The 18,533-nt window shown below is 41.5% G+C and overlaps 1 protein-coding gene across 5 annotated transcripts in view; it reads left to right on the top strand.

Moving 5' to 3' along the window:
• RAPGEF4 (Rap guanine nucleotide exchange factor 4) overlaps nucleotides 1-18,533 on the top strand; it is a 402,358-nt gene that overhangs the window by 281,015 nt on the left and 102,810 nt on the right. The gene's annotated exons all lie outside the window — the stretch shown is intronic.

The raw sequence follows: 18,533 nt of genomic DNA, 5'->3' as shown, positions 1-18,533 counted from the left end.
GCTGCCATTGTGGAAATGAGGTGCTGAGTATTCCTATCAGCGGCTCATTAGCATTTTCAATGCAATTCATTTGCATGCCCCTTCCAAACAGAGAGAGTAGTGTAGACGAGGCAAGTGTGCATTACACATAGCACTCAGCTAATTCAAAATAGCATGTCTTGACACATAGTGCCTATTTCAAAATATCGTCATTAGATACCATTACGGCTTATTTCAAAATAGTGCTATTCCATCTCTTAATAGTGCCTATTTTGAATAATGTGCCCACTATTTTGACTTTATTTCAGAATAGCATGTGTGTAGTGTAAATGGTCACAAAGTTATTTTGAAATAATGGCTATTATCTTGAAATAACTGGTGCATGGCTGTAGCGTAAGCTACGCTGCCACGGAAGATCAACTCACTCAGGGTCGATCTTCTGGGATTTCATTTCATGCATGCACAAAACAGTGCTTTCTGGGATCAAAGTCAACCCCACAACTCCTTGCAAGTGGCGAGGAATAAGGAAGGTCAACAGGAGAACTGCTTCCGTCAACCTTCCTCTATGTAGACAGACACTGAAGTTGACCACCGATAAGTTAATTTTAGCTATGCAAAAGGTGTAGTTAAAATTGTGTGTCAGCAGCCAACTTTTACGTCTAGTGTAGCCTAGGTGTCCATGGACTGGTATAAGCCCTTACCTTCTTTGGCTCTGTGCCATACTCTATCAACATATACAGTTGTCAGCATAAGATAGCAAAGTTAATTTTGTGTTTTCTGTTTAAAAACTCTTGCATATGCACTTTATACAATGATTACTAAATAATATATTATGCTACGCTAAACTAGAATAGTTGTTTCTGATGTCGGCTGTAATATTTTGGCATCCATTATTAGATATGTGAAAATATAATTTCCTTGGCTGTCTATGTTTTTCATTTTGCACTATGTGGAAATGCTTTGGGTGCGGTAATGATCAGATTCCATAACAGTTTGCCTATTCTAAAGACTGTATGAGTGAGTATAGTCACGAGCATGAGTCACACTGGTGATGGCATATGGTGGGACAGCATATGGTGGGAGAGATAATAAACGCTGAGGTGTGAAAGCATTTGTGACAAATGGATTTTTATACATTAGTAATAAATTTCATCCTGAAAAATGTGCAGGTCTTTATGTGTTGCCAGATCGCTTTACATATGCAATAGTATTAGAAAGGCTGCAGGTTTACATAAACTTCTCTTACATACACGAAATTGTTAGAGTTGCTAGGGTGGACTGAAAGACACCATGAGCTTATATATCAGCAGTATGTAGATGATAGACAGGTGTATGTTTCCTTGATGTCATATGCAGAAGCCACTCGTCCCAAAACAAATATGAAACTGGTAGGTGGATGAGAAACATTTTGGCTGAAGGTGAACCCAGGGAAGAAAATCGTGATGATGGTGGGAAAAGAGAGGTGAGTCTAAGAACAAGATAGCTTTTTTTCATCACCTGTCATTCAATTCAACTGTCAGATAATCAAAAAAAGGGTAGGAGTTGGGAGTCTTTCTGCATTCCTCTCAGATCCTGGAGATCCACATAGTGACGGCTGTCACAAGCAGCTTCTGTTTGCTACTGACCAGGAAACTAAGCTCTAATGTGATGGCCCCTGAGTTGGCCAGGGATCCCATTCTGTTGACATTTGCAGGATCAGTGATTGATTACTTGATTGTTGCTCTTCTTCTTGGACTGAGCCGTTGATCGACGGATCTTATCTTCAGTGATACCATTGGTGAGCGACTAAACCCATCCTCAATCGGCAGAGCTAATGACAGATGTCACATAAAAACTTGCCAACTGCCGGCATTCTTTTTGGATCCTACACTTTTCCTATAGTGACTGGATATGCTGACTCTCAAAGCAATTAAAGGTCAATTAATATCTCGCTGCCAGGACAATCTGTCCTGAACTAGAGTTTCCAGATCATTGGGAGATATGCCATCACATTGACCTTTAAGATGTCTTTATAGCACTTATACTGACCACCAATAGAGCGCTTTCGATGAGCAAGCTGGACACATATCTTTGATATCCGTGTATCATCCATCCTCATAATCCAGTGAAACTGTTTGTTCATAAGCTTTACTTCCCTACCCATTATACCACACAGCTTAAGAACCTCCGTGTTAGGAATTTTGTCCCACCAATTCACGTGGACAGTTTTCCTCAGACACAGCATGTGGAACTGGTTGAGTTTCAAAACGTGGCAGCAGGATGAGCCATACAGCGGGATATTCAGGACAACTGCTTGATAAACTGCTACCTTGGTATGGAATGTAATACCATGGTCATTCCCTAGGCATTTGGTCAATTTTCCAAAGGCACTGTCTTTGGCTGTGGCTAATTGAGCAGATCCGTCATGATCCATGTTTATGCTAGAGGACAGTACACTTCCTGGGTAGTAGAACCTGTCAGCAGCCTTAAGGATGGTGCCAGCAGCAGTGATCACTGGAGTTCTCGGCTCTTTCCAAACAGCCTGAGGAATATCTTCTGTCTCTTTGAGGCTCCTATGAGTCCAAAGCGGTGAGCAGAAGTAACGAAGTGATCAAAAAACTCCTGTGCATCCTTCACGGAATGAGCCAACAATGCACAGTCATCAGCAAACAGAAGTTCACAGATTGTTGTGTTAACTGCTTCAGTGTGAGCCTGAAATCTCCGAGGATTGAAAATACTTCCATCTGTTTGGAACTCAATAGCTATGCCCCATGTGTTGTCCTTAAAAGCAAGTAACAGCATCATTGCAAAGTAGATGTTGGACAGGAGAGGACCAAGGACACATCCTTGCTTTGTACTGTTCTATATTTCAAAAGGTGCTGATGTCTCTCCATTGTTAAGGATGCGACCAAGCATGCCATCATGAAAAGAGTGAACGTTGTTGATAAATTTTTCAGGCCAACCAGTTTTCCTGAGTATTTTCCAGAGCCCATTTCTGTTCACCATGTCAAATACCTTGATCAAGCTGATGAAAATCACATAGACATCTTGGTATTGCTCTCTACATTTCTCTTGTATTTGTCTAGCTGTAAATGTCATATCGGCAGTGCCTCAGCCGGCACAAAATCTGCACTGGCTTTCAGCAATAATGCCATTTTTGAACACATGAAGTGAAAGCTGGTTGTAAAGGATGCGGACCAGGATCTTACCAGCTATAGAGAGCAGAAGGATGTCCTGATGATCATTACAACATGCACAGTCACCTTTTCTCTTGTATATATGTACAGTCAGGACATCTTTGAAGTCCTGGGGAACTAGCTCCTTCTCCCAAATGGCATTAAATAAATAAGTGAGACGATACATCAACTGGCCACCAGCAGCTTTATAAATTTCTGATGGAATTGCACCACTACCGGGTGCCTTTCCAGGTTTCATCTATTTAACAGCTTTTTGTACCTCGTCAAGAGTTGGTGGTATGACCAGCTGTAAATCATTAGCCCAGTGAAGAATCTCTTCAAGAGTGCTGCTGTCAGAAGTTGCAGCCTGGTTCAATACTTGGTGAAAATTCTTAGCCCAGTGGTCAAGGATTTTAGCACTATCTGCAATCAAAGTGAGGTCATCAGCAGAGTGCACTGGTGTACAGTTAGCAGTGTGTGGCCCATAGACTGCCTTCAGCCCATCACAGAATGCTTTAAAATCATGTCTATCAGATGCATCTTGGAGTTTAACTGCTTGATATTTCCACCAGTCCTCTTCATTTGTGGTAATTTGACTTGTGCCTTCTGCTTAGCTCGAATATATGCCAATTTCCTGGAGGCAGTCTCTTTATCGCTGATCCAAGCCAGGTGTGTTACATGCCGCTTATCAAGAAGAGCTTGGGTATCTCCGTGCTTGTCATCAAACCAATCCTTGTGTCTGTGTTTTTGGAAGCCAAGGTTCCTGACAGCGGTTCTGCAGGTTGTTTGATGTTAATCCAGTCATCCTGAGTAGTGGCTGACCATTCTGGGCTCTCATTGCTGATGACTAAGGAAGTGTCAAGACTGCATTGATACAGCATTTGTGTCTCAGGTATTTCAAGTTTACCTACATCCAGCTTTTTTCGGCATACAGGTGAATGATGACGTTTTGGTGGACAAAGTTTCAAGGAGACAACACTGTGTACCACGTAGTTGTCAGACCAGGAGCCAGTGCCCCACATTGCATGAGTCAACTTGACATGAGAAAGATCTCTTTGTTTTGTGGTGAAGTCGTCAATTATATGTCAATGCTTAGACTGAGGGTTCATCCATGTTGCTTTGTCCGTGTTCGCTTGTTGGAAGAATGTGCTTGCAAAAGCAACCTCATGCTGCTCACAAGTTTGAAGAAGAGTGAAATTTGAGTTCTCAGTTCGAACACCATGATATACAAGCAACTTTGGCCATGTGGTGTCGTCCTGACCAACTCGAACATTAAAATCACTGAGTATATATAGCTTGGACTTAAACGGTACTGAAAAGATAACTGAATTCAAGCTAGCGTAGAAAGCCTCCTTTCATTATCTGTGGCAGTCAAAGGGGATGCGCATATACACTAACAAGTACAAGGCATTGTCCCTGCCTCAGTCTAAGCTTTGTGGTCATAAGGTAGGACTGATGGCATGTGGCTTGGATTCAAGCTGTATTCAAGATGGAGAAACCAACTCCTATTTGTCTTGGATGACCCTCAGGGTAGCTCACACAGTAGTATAAATAGTCTGCTGCAACCTCTGTGAACTGACTGGTGCCAGAAATACATGTTTAATTTAAAGCTACAACATCAATTTTATAATGTGCAAATTCTCTAACAACGATTGCTATCCTGCGTTCCTGCTGATCATCGCAATCAAGAAGTGTGCGTACGTTCCAGGATGCAAAGCATGGTTTATGTTTAGTCATTGATTTTTCCCTTGTGACAGCAAAAGTGGGATATCCAGTCTGTCGCGGTTAACCTACAGGGAGCGACTGGAACAAGCTGTGTTTAGGGATTGTTTTCCCTTTCCCTCTTCTCTCGAAGAAAGCAGGGCTGTCCCTAAAGAGGGCTGCTTTGACACCGAGGCAGGATACGGGAACCGCTGTTGTTCCAGTTCAGCAGACAGATGACCATCACACCTGCGCTGCCTACATGCAGGTTTGTGACTAAATGCTTCCAGTGGTATCCTCCACCTGCATCTGAGGTCACTTGCCCATCCCCATAAGACTTTCGTCAAGAGTTAATAATCTGAAAAAACTTCGTGTGGTCCAGAGTGTCACATCATCTAGCCAACATGGCTGTTAATAGTGACTAAATTGTCTCTTCATCAAATAACTGATTTATTTCAAGGTCATAATCCTGACCTTCAAAGCCTTCCCAGGACTTGGGACTTGAAAGATCACCTCTTCTTTCCACCATAGCTGCACTTCCAGGAACAGTGGAGCAAAAGTAAGACTGGTGTGAGATGGACACAGAACTTTCTTGGTGACTGATTTTCAGGTATGGATTTTTTTTTTCCTGAGGAGGTTAGAATCTCACAGCCCTGAGGTCCAAATAAAATACCATTTTCTTCACTTTCATCTTCTCACAACAATCATATACAAGATCAGAATAAAACTAAATCTGCATAGGTTTATTTGTGTGTACTAATATAAAGTAACTAGTCCAAATAACATTTCTACTTTGGGAAGTGCTGGCAAAGAACCACTGGTGTTATTTTCCTCTGTGCCTTTAGCCACCAGAGCAAGATGCAGTATAATAACCTAAAACTGGTTGCCAAACTTTTTTATAGTGTGGGTCAATGTTCCATCTAATTTTTTTCTGTCCGTGGGCAGAATAAATTTTGTTATGTGCACCCAGGCATGTGTGGATGTGCACCACCAATATAAACACAGGTTGTCCACTCTGGGTGGCTGCTGGCACTCTGCTAATCAGCTGGGCAACATCTGAATCTCTCCCAGGTGGCCGCTCAATCACTCAGCCTACAGGGAATGCTGGTGTGGGCCACGAAAAGGAGAGATTGTCTTGGGACCACCTCACCTTCCATCTACAATTGCTAAACATCTCTGTGGCAACTACATCTGTTCACATGTGGAAGAGTAATCTAGGAAGGAGTACAGTTTTTTTAGTTGTTAGCACTACAAGTGTTTTGTCCTTTTGGAGCAAGGCTAATCATTCTGTCTCCTTTTGCTTTTTGTTTTCTTTTCCTTTTCATCTCTTCTTCTTTTTTTTTCCTTCCTGTCTTCAGCAAATAAGGAGAAGAGCCAACACCATGGACCACCGCTAAAAACTCCCTACACTCTCAAGCTTGTGGTTTGGGTATCCGATGACATAGATAGAATTGCTTGGTCTTTTTCAGATACGGTAGGCTAAATTAATCCCTGATATGAGTCCAGTGAAATCAGTCAAATTAGCACTCTGGAATCATGCTGGTATAAATAAGGGACTTGGTTATGTCTGTTAACAGTGTGATTTAAGCTAAGTAAACCAGGTTTTTGTTTTTGTAATGCGGGATCTTAGACCCAGATTGGCCTGCATGCAGGAAAAACCCATGTAGAAAACAGAAAACTGTATTGCTAACAGATAAATATTCCTTTGTTTCATTACCTGGAGGAGCTGGCAGAATTTACTCCCTCAACTTCCTTTGGAATGAACAAAGGGTGATTTAATTCCTTGACCCCACAAGCATCCCAGAATCCATGGGGACCGCTGGAAGGATGGGCCACCTGCATGGAGGCCCTATGCGTCTGACCTCCATCTGCCTGAAGTCCAGTGCACAGGAGGGATCCTCACTCCGCTCTGCCTTTCCCCTTGACTGGCTCTAGTGCTGCTGGATGCAGAGCTTCACCCACTAACCTGGGCTTGTGGGCAGCAGTGTGGCTCAGAAAATAGATTGTGGGGGGCACCTTCAAGCCCTAGCCACCATTGCCTATGATTGGTTTAAACAAATGTCACAGATGTGTTTATAGTCTCTGTACTGGAAAAGAGAGCCCTGGCCCTTGACGAGGTCTCACAGACACTATGGTAAAATAAATAAATAAAATAATAAAATAATTTCAGAGCTTACCCACCCACCCAGCTCTCAGTAATAATCCATCAAATCTTTGTTATCAGTATGTGGGTGAAGAAGGGTCTCATCAGTTATTACCTCAGTGTAATGATTATTCACTGGCTCAAGGCTAGGTTTGATTGTATGGAATACAAATTCTAAAATGCAAGGATATTACTTGTAAGACATGTTGTCAAAATGCTCTGCGGGAGATGATATGACTGATGGGAAGAAATCTGATTTTAAGATCCCTGATTCAATTTTTCTTCCAAACGTGAGAGAATAATTACAAGATTCAGGAAATTCATTTTGCAGTTTCAAATATAAATGGGAAATGTGTTACTTGCGTACACCTGCATTACCTGAAGACATGAACCTTGAGAAGACCCTTTTTATCACTGTCATCCCCACACTTTTCTCCTGCCTTTCAGCCGCACGAGGTAAATTGAGCACATGCCTGTCCTTACAGTAAAGATGATCAGCAATGTACCCTTTCTGCCAGCCCACATCGAGTGGGGCTGGGGCAGGGCATTGCAGGAGGAGGGCCCTGCCTGTGTGTGAATGTGCATGTCTATGGATGCTCTGGTGAGCTCCTCTAAATCTGCAAGCAGTGAGTGCCAAAGGGCCAGAGCACGTAGCCTTGGCCCAGCCCTGCAGGGTAGAAGCTACCTCTGTAGGATGAGTATGAGACAGGCTCAGCCCCTAATCCCACACTCCCCCTAAATATTTTCATTGCCTCCTTTGAGAAAAATTCTGAATTGGAAGTTATGGATATTAGATGTGTCAGATGTCTAGGACACAGTTGAACATGCAGATCTAGCCGATTATTTCTAGAGATGGTAAAGTGCTACTCGAGTACTTAAAGATTTATGATTTCTTCATTGTTTATTCTTTTTTAAAGTTTCTGTGTGGTGGAAAGCTTGATGTGAGAGCCTTAATGTGTTTTGATGTCTGTGTTGGGGCTTCAGCATATGGGATTTGAAGATTAAACTAGAGATATCAGTTACTATGAGTTTGCGAGCACAGAAGTGAAAGAATGCATTTGGTTCCAGAAAAAAGCAATAATGGAAGAATGATGTTTCCAACACCAGTTACTGTACAACAGTGTGGTGCTAACTTGGAGTTACTGTAATACATGTTTTCCTGTCACAAAAAAGGTGTTTTTTTAAAAAAAAATAATTTAAAACAGTGGTACAGATTGAACCTCACTAGTCCTCAGGACCTGTCTGGTGCCGAATGAGAGAATTTTCCAAACCAAGAGAGGTCAACATTGTTTAGCGGCATTACCAACGCTGCCTCTTCCTATTGGGATGTTTGAAGACATTTAGGGGTAAATTAGAGCTAAATAACAGTGCAGAATACCAAGAGCCAGGACTCGTGACTGCAAACAAACTTTATGGGACTACAGGAAGCTTGGCCCACTCCCATGATAAGTGGTTGTCTGGCTAACTAAAGTCATGCAGGATTGCGGATGTTGCCAGATGACGTAGTGCTGGATGATAGCAGTTCAACCTATATAACTTTGTAGGAGACCCTACAAAGGAAAGTCAAGCCCTAAACAAGGATATGCCATTACCTCAAGTTATAACTGAGAAGGGACAGAGAAATGAGCAGCTTACAGGAGTGAGAATGAAACTGAACTTTGAATAAACCACTGCAAATCATAAAATGGTACGTAGCTTTTCTTACTCTCTGAAGCTGCTACTGAACCAGGTGTAAATCTAAGGAAGAGACTACAAAGTGGTGAAAGCCCTTTCTATCATTCCATTCTTCTGATATGTTTTTCTGTATAGTGCTTCCTTAGACCATGAAAATCCATGGCCTGTTTATGGGAATACAGCCCACCATTAAATATGTCTCCTTAAATCAGATAAAACTTCAGCAGATTCCCCATCACCATCTTCATGTGGGGATGTGAAGCCAGGAATCTTAGATATAAAAGTCCAGCTCAAATAAAGGACGATTTTTAGTAACAGAAAATCCTTTCATCGGGCCTCCAACCAGCAGAGGACAAAACCACTGCAAGTTGCAGATAAATAGAAGGTTAAAGAGGTTAAAAGTTAATGCCAGTCTCCTGGGCTGTGTCTGAATTCAGAGTTTTGTGAGAGTTTTTTCCATTCTTTTTGTAGTACGGGCACAGATCTCGGCAAAGATATGTATACATCTATGTTGTTAATTTTGGCTGGATGCGTTTCTGGAAGTTTTATTATGACATAATTTAAATTAAAGATTAATCTTTAATTCTTGGATGGTTGGCAACCCTAGATTGTCTAACTTTGTTCAGAGCAGGTCTAAATGACATGCTAGTAAAAAGACTGGTGAATGGTCAGCACAAAACACTGTTGATGCTAGTAGAGCTGTACTGATGCTCCAGCAACGGTGAGATATTTTCACAAAAACTAAATTGTAGGCAAGACTATAAAAGCCTGCCCTAGAAATGGGGTTTTAACACATCTTTTACTTGAAAGTTTCAGTAATGGCTCTCTGACAGTCTTGGGTCTTGTGGTACATTGTAATGACTACTTCATGCTCCAAATGTAGGCATGCAAAATGCAAGGAAGGACAATGAGGTTACCGTGCTAGAATTTCTAAATGTTAAGCAGTATCACAAAGGAGTCTGTTTTTTAGCACCAATCACTTTATAAAACTCTGGGAGTGTATTTGCCTTGTCTTTTTTAAAATGTGAGCTCCTGTGGGACAGACAACATACATCATTTCTTAGGAAGTCTGTGAATCTGTGGCAATTTATACACGTTATTTTCCATAATGATATTGTAGCCTACTGCACTGTGGACCGCATTTAGGTTAGGCCCATGTCACTTCATGACAGTCTCTCCAGCGCACTTTGTAATTAGAGGGACTGTTCAGTGCAGTGCTTCAGGAATTATGACTTTTAGATTTATGAGTTAGTTGCAAATGTTGGATCTGCATTTGATATTTTCCCCTAGGCTGTTTTAGATTGTGGTAATTAAACTTCACATCTGGGGCAGCAGACATTAACTGTTTGGCTTCCTATTATTTGCTTTGAGGATAAAATACTTAATCTGATCCAGTATGTTTTATCTGACATCCTTTATATACAATACCACAAAATTCTTCACTAAAATACCCAATCATAAATTATGGAAGGGTTTAAGGTTTGATTTAATGAGCGACTAAACATCTCAAAGGGAAAAGGAACAGAATTCCAGTTGCCCTGAACAACACAGACAGCAATTATACTAAAATTAACAGTGATATTAAGTAGGATAAGAAGAGACAAGGCGTGTAGGTAATTAAGTGTCACACAGAGACAGATGGGGTTTTATGAAATTCTTGAAAGTCAGACTGACAGAATTTGTAAATTTTTTTAGGTATTTGGAGAGACGAAGTCACATTCTTCAGAAACTTGCTAACTGTGTATGGTGATGTAATGGGGTAGTAATTTGTGAGTGAAAAAGTGTCAAATATTGTGTTGTTGTATAATGCTCTTAGATTAGAAGTCGCTGCACTGGGCATGTTTTTGAAGGCAAAATTTTCCTTATTTACCCAAAAAGAGTTCAGTTTAAAACAGATTGTTGTCTTTTCAGAGTAGTGCTGGTTAGCCACTAGTTAAGAGGTAATTTGAACTGAAATTCTGAATGGTAGATACTTGTGTTCAAAACCGTGTGAAATACTTTCCAGACTTTCACTGTTTGCCTTCTTATACCTCCAGCTGTTATGTAGCTCCAGCTGTTATGGGCCTTTCTCCCATAAATGCCATCTCTTACACAGATACATATAAACTCAATGGTTTCCAGCCTACCTACTGGCTATTATAGTGTTGCAGACCATTCATTTTAGTATATATTCATCTCTAATGAATAAATTTAAAATATGTGTACAGCCTATGAAGTCAGTTCACTGATTGGCAAACTTATTTAGTATTAAGACATCACATTGTTGATTAATTTTACATACCTCATAAATTCAGTTTCATGTTAATCACGCTTGGTCTTCAGAGTATTTGTTTTGAGGGTAAGATACTTAATCAAATCCAATATGTTTTATCTAAATCCTTTATTACAATATCACAAAGTTCTTCTCTGAGTGATTGTTCATGTGCATTCCAAAACGTGTGTGCACACAAGCGTGCATGTTCTCCGGAAAGCTTTTACACTAGCGGTACTCATAGGGTCACTTGTGGAGCACCCCCCTCGTCCCGTGTTGCACCATTGTGGCAGTTTATATAAGGCACAGCTGACCATCACCCTCTCAGTTCATTCTTACTGTCGCTTTGTCTATGCTACTGTAAATAGTTTAAAACAGTAGTTGTAGTTAGTTGGTTTGTTTGAGTTGTGGATTGTTTTCTTTGTTTTTTGAAGGGTCGGGATTTTTACCACCTTGGCCCTGGCCTCGGGACAGGCTGTGCTCCCCAGGCTTCACAGCCTGCGAGATCTGTGGAAAACCTATTCCTACCGGTGACCCACATGCCAGCTGCCTGAAGAGCAAGCTGACAAGTGCCCCATTTGTCAGTGCTTTTTCCCAGAACAACAACATCACCTTAGAAGCCTCATTTCTCTCCAAGGTTTGCAACAAGGTGGTAGACAGTCACAGCCACTCTTTCTCCAACCACAAGTGGTCTCTTAATGACAGACATTCTGTTATCCATGGGCAAAGGGTAGGGGTTTCCCCTTGGGGACCTGTTTGTGACAAGGGATAGCTGCAAGTGTCCCCAGTTCTGTTCCTTCCTGGGCAGCAAGCCAGTCTCCCAATCAGATGCTTTTCACCTTCCTTGCTCAGGCCACATGTGTGACATCCTTCCCCCATTTCTCCTTGTCCACAGAGTCCTTCTCAAAATCGAATGGGACAGGGCCTTGGTCATTCTCATAGACTCAGCATAGCCCAGGAAGTACTGGTTCACCCTCCTGCTGAGCCTTTTCTGTGATGAGCCCATGACACTTCTTTTCTGTTTGGATTTCCTCATGCAGGACCATGGCAGGCTCAGTCATTCCCAACCTGGAGTCTCTCCACCTCATGGCATGGATGCTTAATGGTTGAACCTCACAGAGTGGGCTGTTCCAGTATGATGAGGGAGTCCTTATGAGAAGTAGGAAACAGTCCACCAGGGCCACTTACCAAGTCAAGGGGAAGTATTTTACCTTGTGGTGTCTACAAAAAGGGATTCAGTCCTGGGAATCTCCTCTTCCGGGTATCCTGGACTACCTTCTGGGCTTGAAGCACAAAGGGCTGACACTTTCATCTATCTGAGTACATCTTGTGGCCATTTCCACTTTCCAACCAGGGGGTGAAAGCTGGTCTATCTTTTCCGATCCCATGGTGTTGCAGTTTCTCAAGGGACTGGACAGGTTGTATGCCCAGGATAGGCAGCCCAGTGGGATCTGAACCTCATTTTCTCTAAATTCATGCCCTCTCCCTATGATCGACTTGCCACCTGTCTCCTACCTCACCTTTCCTGAAAGGCCTTCGTGGTGCTCATCCTCTCAGTCAGGAGGATTTCTGAGCTCTGGGCCTTCACATCAGAGCCTTCCTATACTGTTTTTTTTAATAAAGATAAGGTCTAGTTATGGCTTCACCTGACGTTTTAAGGTGGTTTCCCATTTCCATGTCAACCGGCCTATATTCCTGCCTGGATTTTGCCTGAAACCTCATGCTAAAGATAGGGAGTGGGTGATTCACTCCCTAGACATTCAACAGGCCCTCACATTTTACATAGATAGAACAAAACACTTCAGAAGGTTGTCTCAACTCTTCCTTGCTCTGGCTGAGAGGATGACAGATCTTCCCATATCCTCCCAAGGAGTCTCATATGGGATCACGTCCAGCACCAAGACATGTTATGACTTAGTGAAGGTGCCTCCCCTTCCTCTAATCACCCACTCTGATAAGAGCAAGCATCTTCAGCTGCAGTTCTCGAGAGCATCCAGATCCAGGACAGCTGCCACGTGGCGACATGGTCATCTGTGTGCACCTTTGTGTTGCAATACCTCATCACGCAGCACGCCTGGGATGATGCGGCATTTGGGAGGCTGTCCTCGCTTTGGCAACTAGAGGACTTCTCACCCGGCCTCTGTGGGAACTACTGGTAAGTCATATCATGAAAGGCACATGAGCAATCACTTGAAGAAGACACTTATTTACCTGCCATAACTGTTGTTCTTTGAAATCTGTTGCTCATGTCCATTCCGAATCCCACTATCCTTCCCTCTCTTGGACTTTACCGGCAAGAAGGAGCTGAGAGGGTGGAGGTCCCCTGTGCCTTATTCACACCGCCACTGCAGCACCATGCCAGGGGCTCCACAGCTAAGCATACAGCACCGTGAAGGTAAGAGCTTTCCAGAGACTGTGCACATGTACATCTTGGAATAGACACCAGCAATGTATCTCCAAGAATGATAGTTATGAAAGGTAAGTGACCATCCTTTTCTTGACTGTAAGATTGTGATCAGGTTTTATAGAAAAACGAGCTTTCTCCCTAGCCTTCATTTTGATGTTTTCCTACTAATATATATTGTTAAAGCTAGGGTGACCAGATAGAAACTATGAAAAATTGGGGCATGTTCGAGGGCAGAAACAGCAGAGAGGGAGGAGAGGGAAAGGAAGTTGTAGATATAATGCAGAGCTCCTAATATTGGGATTGTCTTGACAATATTTGGACATCTGGTCATCCTAGTTAGATTTCACCCACTAATATACATGTATATGTAGACATTGCAGACAGAAATGTTCGTGCCAAAGAGAAGCTGTACAGAAGATAGTATTTAGTTGTCTTTTTGTGACAAAATCTCCTACCTCTCTGTCAAACCTAATCAGTCCCAAGATAGGTCACCACCGTCTTTCTGAGTGCTGACAATCAGAGCATTATTATTATTATTATTTTGTTTATTTGTATGATAGTAGCACCTAGGAACCATACTCATGCTCTAGGACTTTACTGGGCCACATGCTGTACAAGCAAAGAACAAGACTATCTCTGCCCCCAGAAAGTTGACTATGTAAATAAAAGGCAATAAACAAGCCAGGAATACAGACAGACAGGAGCAGCAGGAAGAAATGAGCTAGTATTGGTCAGTGCCATAGGCTGGGGTGTCAGTGCATCAAAAGCCTAACCATTGCCAAGTTTTCTGTAGGCATCCTTGAAAAGGAGAGTTGTAAGAAGGGGTCTGAAGTAAGATAAAGTGTTAATTTTTTGGATGTTTACTATAACCATAATATTTGTTTTTAGGCCATTTTAACAGGAAAAAGTACTATTCTGAAAACTCATGCTTAGCTGAAAGAAGAATTGCATCTCAATAGGTGGATTTTTCCTCCCCAAATGGGATCCTTCCTAGTCACTGAGATAAGATTTATTTCCTCTGTTTAAAAATCCAGACTAAGAACAATTTTCATGCACTAGGGAACTTATACTACATCTGTGGAAAACAGTACATCTTTGTAAAGAAGTATTGGATCTACTTGCCTTAAAAAGATGTAATCTGAGGTCTTGAACTCGTCAGATTCTTCTTCAGCTTCATTTTTTAAAAGCTGGATTTTATTTTGAAAGAACGTACTTGTGGGACGGTAAAGTTTACCTTTGGCAGAGGAGAAGAATGAGACAATAGGGCAGATGGGCTCTGAGCCAGGTGCACTGCAGCACCAGAATGTTTCTTCTATGTCGTTGTTTCACACATGTGGCAAATTGAAGCTGGGCAAAAAGCTCTGTTGCAAATCTGGGGGAGAGTGGGAGCTTGAGTTACCAAAGGGAGCACAAGAAGGTGTAAATTATGCTCCCTGTGCCAGTGCTGCCTTGTCTCTAAAGAAGAGATATACCTTGAAGGGAGCAGACAGTGTTACTGTTGTTGCATACTGCACAGGGATTTGCAGGAAGCTTTTAAAACTCAGGGGATCTGTCTCACTTTGATGAAATTGTCTTTGGCAAAAATCACTGTAGGCATAGTGTGAAATCCTGGCCTCACTGAAACCATTAACACCAGTGGTTAATTGATCATGTTTTCGACCCCTAGATACCAAAAACAAAGGTGAGTGAGTATCATTATCCCTGTTTTACGGATAGAGACTTTTGCTTGCCAACTTAGTGGGAGAGCTCGGGAAGCAAAGGATGTCATACCTCTCATTAGGTGCTCTCCTAGCTCCTATAAAGTCAATTGAAGTTTTGTCAGTGATTTCAGTAGGTCCAGAATTTCACCCCCTCCTCAGTGCTGGATCCAGCAAGGCATCAGATCAATCATGCGCATGAGACTGATGAAACTTATATCCACTGTCCTCAGGCTCAAGAGGCAGTTCTTGTATCTAGGTATTACCAGGGTATAGGGTGTCTCATCCATCCCCACTCCCCTCTATGCCTCTTAAAGAGGGGCTGAGGGTGTCGGTGTAGAGGACATGGGTATCCAGAGAACGCAGGGTGAATCTTCGACTAGCTGGTTAAACAATAAGTTTATTTTAGTTTGCCAGTGGTAATATTTTGAGTATTTGTTATGAACCAAAATATGCTTGGGAAATGATTATTTAAAAACATCTCATCTTTATTAATGACTTTCATTTTTTCATCTGTTTCCTTTTGGAGATGCAAATGGTTAACCAGTCTACCATTAATAATGCTGCAGAGATCGAGTAAATATAATAATTTTAGTGAGATACAGTGAGAAAAAGTCATTTTCTTCCTTAAGTTAAGAACAAATTCTGTGTCAGACAAACAAATCACATCTTGTAACTGAGATGGTCCATGATAACTGCATGCCTCTGTCAGACTGGTACGTTCACAGTGGAGATAGCGTGTGACATTTTATTAAATGCATTCAGTGTCGTTACCACAGCTGTTTCATTGTACCATGGAAGTAGAAAGATGACAGGAAAATAAGACGTCATTAGCTGTGTTCTCAAGTTTTTGGTACACGGGTCATATTCTGCTTCAGTATGCTTTTTCCCTTTGTCCATTTGCAGTAAAGTAACAATTTTCGTGATGGTTGGAACATTTTATGTTAAAACCAACAGTTGTGGTTTATCAAAGAGGCAAAATGCTAAGTAATGCATGTCTAATTTAACATTCAAATATAAGTTCGGTCCCCTGTTTGCATTTCAGGTATATTTAAAGGGACAGGTATTCCTACCTGTGCAGTTAATAAACTTACATTAAGATGCAAACAGTGTTTAAAATAATTAACTTTGCACTATTTATGCTGTGTACCTTTTTCATTTTGCTAAATTCAACAATAAAAATAGATTTTAAAACGATTATCCTCCTGCAGCTTTTTTAAGTGTAGGTCTCAAGCACTTCGCAAAGACAGATAAGTATTGTAATCCCTCTTCTACAGCAGGAGAAACATTATGGCTACATCTACACTGCATTCCACTTTTGGAAGAGGAATGCAAATGAGCAAGATAAAAATGCAAATGAAGCACAGATTTACATATCTTGTGCCTCATTTGCATATTCTCACATAATCACACTTCTGGAAGAGGTTTTTCTGGAAGCAAAAACAGCCACGTAGACTGGGTTTTTTTTCAAAAACAAACCCCATTTTTGAAAGAATTCTTCTTCCTATTTGTTTCAGGGCAAAAGGTTCTTTGGAAAACAGGGTTTGTTTTTTTGAAGGAACCCCTTCTACATGGCTGTTTTTGCTTCCAGAAAATCCTCTTCTGGAAACGCGACCATGAAAGAGTATGCAAATGAGGTGCTAAACATGTAAATCTGTGCTTCATTTGCATTTTATATTGCTTATTTGCATTCTGCTTCTGAAAGTGGAATGCAGTGTAGATGCAGCCTCTGTGGTTTGCCTAGGTTATACAGCAATTTAATGACAGATTCCCAGTCCTTACAATTTTAATTATTCAATTTCATTTTTATTATTGCTTCTGGGTGTCATGCATTGAGGTGTGTGGGTTACAAACACTGCGGGACAACATAAAACAATTTATGGTCAAGACGGTTTTAGTGGGAGGTGTATTTTTTTTGTCTAGATGGCACTACTGTAAATTTGTAGAAATGGTTTGTTTCTGAGTTGGTGCCGTACTCCTTTTTTTTCTATCAGCACTGAAGTTCTCTTCTTTCCTGCTTTATCAGTTACAGTCCTTATCTGAGAATGATGGAGGTCTGCATGGGTGATGGTCCAGGAGAAGATGCTTGGGTGCTACAGCATCTATAGCTATCTTCAAGGAATGCTTGTAGCTCCTCACAAATTCTTCTATTCTTTGAACTCTTTGGTAGTTTTCTGTGTTTCAGTTTTAGAATTTGGAAGGGTCCAATACTTTTTTGGCATAGATTATAGTGGTGGTAGAGATCAGAAATCAGTGTCGACACTGTTAAATCTGTCGTTTGTTGACCATGAGGTGTTGCCGATACACCTCTGGACCATAGAAGAAGTACATGAGGCTGCTCTTCAGTGATATTGTTCTTGTCTCACTGGTAACCTCAAAGGCACACTCGACCCCAGTAAACAGAGCAAATTGTCTTATTTTCAAAGGTGGACTGGACTAGGCCATGGGAAAATATGATTCAGTGGATTTTATTTTTATTTTTTCCTAAATGGAGTCCATGTTCCCTACCACAACATTTACGGGTGTCATTATGAGCCCTCCATTGTTCCTTTATTTGATTCTGTTTTGTATTGCTGAGTTTCCAAATCTGTATTCATTTATAAATCCACCCACACTAATAGTTAATTTTCCAGTTCAAGGGCTGAACTGAAAAAAATCTGAAAAAAGAATCTTGTTCATTTATACATGTACAGTTTTATGTATGTAAGTATTTATTTACTGGTTTCTCTCACCCTGGCTATGTCTACACTAGCCAAAAACTTCAAAATGGCCATGCAAATGGCCATTTTGAAGTTTACTAATGAAGCGCTGAAATACATATTCAGCGCCTCATTAGCATGTGGGCAGCCGCGGCACTTCGAAATTGACGCGACTCGCCACCGCACAGCTCGTCCAGACGGGGCTCCTTTTCGAAAGGACCCCGCCTACTTCAAAGTCCCCTTATTCCCATCTGCTCATAGGAATAAGGGGACTTCGAAGTAGGCGGGGTCCTTTGGAAAAGGAGCCCCGTCTGGACGAGCCGTGCAGCGGTGAGCCGCATCAATTTCGAAGTGCCGCGGCTGCCCACATGCTAATGAGGCGCTGAATATGTATTTCAGCGCTTCATTAGTAAACTTCGAAATGGCCATTTGCATGGCCATTTTGAAGTTTTTGGCTAGTGTAGACATGGCCCAAAACAAAAAAAAAAGGTCATATCAAATATGTCTTTGATCCTACGCCAAAAAAATTGTGTAGAAAGCAAAGGGGAATATGCACCAAACTTATTTTGGATAGCTTTATTTTTAAAAGAATGATGTGTGCATAACATAACTTGAATCTTAGGGGACTCAAAATCCAGGTCTACAATCCTCACATTAGTGAGCTCTGGTGCCTAGCTACCTTGTTGCTTGGCTTTTGGACTCTTATGATATTAATTACTGAGCCTTTTGTTACATTTTAAAAACCCCAAAAGAGTAAACACCTGTTTACACATCCTCACATTTTGTGTCATTTGTTTTGAAGTGTTCTGAACAGCGAGGTTCTTTTT

Source organism: Carettochelys insculpta, chromosome 8, assembly GCF_033958435.1.
Source record: "Carettochelys insculpta isolate YL-2023 chromosome 8, ASM3395843v1, whole genome shotgun sequence".
Classification (NCBI taxonomy): domain Eukaryota; kingdom Metazoa; phylum Chordata; order Testudines; family Carettochelyidae; genus Carettochelys; species Carettochelys insculpta.
This window is presented reverse-complemented; position numbering and strand designations above follow the sequence as displayed.